This window comes from Populus nigra, chromosome 3, assembly GCF_951802175.1.
Source record: "Populus nigra chromosome 3, ddPopNigr1.1, whole genome shotgun sequence".
Classification (NCBI taxonomy): domain Eukaryota; kingdom Viridiplantae; phylum Streptophyta; class Magnoliopsida; order Malpighiales; family Salicaceae; genus Populus; species Populus nigra.
In genome coordinates, this window is record NC_084854.1 from 17973670 (window position 1) to 17978006 (window position 4337).

Consider the following 4337-nt stretch of genomic DNA (forward strand, 5'->3'; position numbering starts at 1 on the left):
AATCCGATCCAAACCTGATTTAATTAAGAAACAAATTATGACAAAGTTGTTCGAACTATTTTCTTTTAGTTTTAAGCAATGTATTTTTAACATAAAAAAAAAAATCAGATCGTCGGAAACTCTTTAATAATGTCATTTAACGCGACTCAATAAATTAACCTTAAAACCTATTGACCCAACTCCTTAATTAAACCAAGCTTCAAGTTAAAAGAGTAGGCGTTGTTTCCATGTGATCTAATCGACTTGACAAGTCCAAAGATAACTTGAACGACCAGTAAAAATGTTATTTGACCTTAAAAAAAATTCAAGATGATATATATTCTTTTTTAAAAAATATTAAAATAGTAACATCTTGAATTGACTCTGATTAACTCGGGTTAGCTTGTCAAATTTATGATCTAGGTCACAGACACGACCACAATGAGCTAATCTGGTTTGACCATTTGTCTCTTTCTTTTACTTTTCTTTCTTCTCTCCTCGGTTGGGCCCTCTTTAAGCTTAGGTGATATGAAATTTAGAACTAAATTGATGAATTATTATATAATTAGAGATAAAACTGAACAAAGATGGCAAAAGGTGTCTGGTGTGTGTGATATACGCGTTAGCTTGTGAGGAAAATTGTCACATTAAAGAGACGCGTACAGCTTTTTTTAGCTTTGATGGTGGCCTTCTTTAATGTTGTTGGAATCATCTTGGCAGGGGCTTTTTTCTACAACAAAGTATGGTGGTGATGCAGCTCCAATGTATCTCCGGTGATCCATTTTTTTTCCCTCTCTCAGCTCCTCATTTCTCACGCCTGACTTGTTATATTCGTCCATTCAGGGACAAAAAAGTAGAGGTGAGCAAAAAAACCAAAAAACCGATTAAACCGAGAAAACCGAAAAAAAATAACCGAAAAAACTAAACCGAAAATAAAAACCAATTAAACCGATTAGAATATTTAGAAAAATATCCAGTTCGGTTCGGTTTTTGGTTTTGTAATGCTTAAACCGGACAACCCGAACCGAAACGAACCGGTTCGGTTTAGAAATAAAAAAACTCTTTCTACCCATTAACCCTAGCAAGTTACAGTTCATATAGCCGCCCCCTCCCTCTAAAACAAGTATAAATACCATATTTTCTTCTAACTCTAAATTTTAACATTCTCAGCCGCCCCCCTCCCTGCTCTCTGTCTCTCACTCTTAAATTTGTCTTTTTATTTTTAGATAGCAAAAATCTCTCTTTCAAAAACCTATTATCCTATGCATCTTTACCATTCTTACCTGTTCCCTCTTGTTGGGCTCTCCTATTTGAGTGTGTGCTAGCTTTTATCCTCTTCGCTTTGCTTTTTTTTTTTTTTTTTGCATCTTTGGTCTCTCCCTAGCTTCAAATCAATTAGTGATGAAAGGGTTTTCCTGGGATTTCAGAGAAACCAAGATCTAAAAACTCTGCACTCTTAACAGTTTCTGTATCAATGCTATTGATGTTTTTCTTGTCTCTCATCTCTCAAATCTGTATTCTTCTCCTCCATGCTTTTTGATGATTTTATATTTCAATAAGTTTTGATTTTCTCTTTGTTTTTTTGCAGTCAAATCCTTTTGTTTTGTGTATTTTTTTGCTGGGTTTAACTTCTGGACAAGGAGAACAAAACGAAAATTGGAGTTGATTTTTTGGAAAATGGAAGCAAGTATAAAAATTTCGGTTTGAACCGGTTTGGAAGGGGAAAAAACCGAACCGAACCGAACAGAAATTAATCGGTTTGAACCGGTTTTCGGTTCGGTTCAGTTCTAAAATTAAAAATAAAATAAAATCAGTTTGGTTATTTATTTTGGTCCAAAACCGGACCGGACCGAAAATGCTCAGCCCTACAAAAGAAGGCTGCATTTTCTTTTTCTAATTTTCAATTGCAGCTATTTTATTTTTAATCTTTTAAAAAATAAAAAATCAAAATAATTTTCACAAAACTAAGCGCTAACCTAATGAACCTAATGAGAAGAATTTTTCTTACTCCACGAGAACCCCTACATCGAGCCCATTGAAACATACTATTAAAACCAACATCGAATAAATCAATATAAAAAAATCAAATTGAAATTGCTCCGTGAGTGCAATTATATGTGGATGCACAATAGAAGGACACAAAGGATTGCCTAGCTGTTTTCGAAACGGAGCTGAGTTTTTAGTTGAAATGGACATGATATTAACCCGTTCGCATCACCCAAGATTCTAATGATATGAATCTTCTGGTCAAACCGATCCGAGTCTATGTGTTGAAACAAAGAAGAACAAAATACTATTATTTTAATAATAAAAAAATTAACTTGAAAACCTGGAAAACTCGTATCCTTGTTGGAATCAGTTACAAGACAGGGTCAGGCAACCACCATGTCGGACGCATGACAAAACCCCGGTTTTATTCAAGATGGATTCTAGCTGGATGCCAACTTAAAAAGGCCACGCAGGCAGGCTTCACAAAAATCCACAAGCCTAAATATCCTAAACTGGGGATTAATTTCTCAGTTACAATTTACAAAAGCCAGCCAGCCAGCCAGCCAGCCAGCCAGCCAGAAAGGGCTAAGCTTAAGATTCCTTTTGGCTTTAACGGCCACCACAAAGATTCCCCTTGTTATGGGAGGATAGGTACACATTACACAATGATTTTGCAGATATTTCCAACACCATAAAATGTTTCACCTCTCTACGAAGCTTGCAATTGGGATCCGAGGTGGCCAGCCCTGCCTCCCTCCCTCCCTCCCTGCCTCACACTGCTCATCCGTTTTATTTCAAGGGATACGATGGATCTCCATATATCAAGGTCTTTTTTTCATATATATTTATATTTTATGTATTACCTTTTGGGATAAAAAATATACGAATGGATTTTAGGTATTCATATAAATAATATATATATATTATACAAATATATATCTCAGGTTAGATTTTGATTAGCTTTTTATCAGGTTTTTAATTGAATTTAACAATATTCATACAATATTCATTACTCATTAAATAGAATAATCATCTATAAAATCCATCCATTCATCATTGAGTTGAGATTGGATTATAATCGCTATTTATTCTTAATTGCTGGCATTTGGTGAAAGTTCTTTTCTTTTCTTTTTGTTTTGAGCAAAGCATGATGTCATTAGATGAACCCATTACCCATCTTTGCCACTTAATAAAGTTTTCGATTAAAAATATTTTGCAAAAAGAAAAGAAAAGATAATAATAACAATAATAATAGTAATGTGCCAGGTAGCAGTTAGCATGCACGCCTGGCCGTCCACTGACCCTGATGCTAGCTTTCATCAGTCACCGTTGGACGGCCCCACCACGAGATTCCTATGGCCACATTGATAAAAACCCATGACCTAAACCGTTGATCATTTTTCATAAACATTACTTAATGCTCCATTTAATTAAATAAAGTGCAATTAACGTTAGTTTGAAATTTGAACGTGTCAAGGTCCGAAACGGTCCCCCCCACACTCACCCGGAGCTGAGCTGGGCCGAGCTGTGAGAGAGAGAGAGAGAGAAGAAGGTTGAAAACCATTAACAAAGAAGAGAAGATAATGTCATTTTTAGAATATCTTACAGCACATCTCGAGCAAGCAATTTGAATATTATGTTTGATAATCAAAACAAATAATGGAGGGTGACCTATAAAATACGATTGGTTTAAATATTGAAGGGGCCATGCCATAGCCAGTGTGTGATGCTGGTCAAAAGGGTTAGCGACGCCGCCGCCACTGCCTCTTCTCCTACTTTGCCTTCGCTCTTACGCCTCTCGCTTTCATTGGTCTGATTTCGTGCAGATGATAGTGTAGGTCACCCTTTCTTTCTACTCCCCACCAAACCAAACGTTTTCCAGAAGCAGGGGGGTGGGCAATCCTGTACACAGATACACATTTTCATTGCGATTTTGTCTCTTATTAGCTTCCTTGCGCATCTTCTTTGGACGAAAGTTTTATCAGAGAATTTTTCTTTTGGGGCATTTGGTCCCTTTTCATTTTCAGCAAAAAGCGATTTCATTCTTGTAGTTCAAGTTGTTGATCTGCTTTCTTGTCGATTAGCATTATATTACTGTGTATTTCCAGCAAATGTTAAAGTGGCTATGAGCTAGTCAACTGTGGATGATAGATAGATGCTCCATTCTGTGTGAGTTTAACAATAAATTCATTCACACACATCATACCTTGTTGCTTTTCTTTTTCTTTTTCTTTTTTGTCATGAAATCCCGTAGAACTCCAGCACATCCCAACAAGAAACATACGAAACGTGTCGTGAGAGAGAAAAATATCAATGGTGGTCTTGTTTGATGCAAACTTCCATCAATTATTAATTCTGTCTCATCGGGA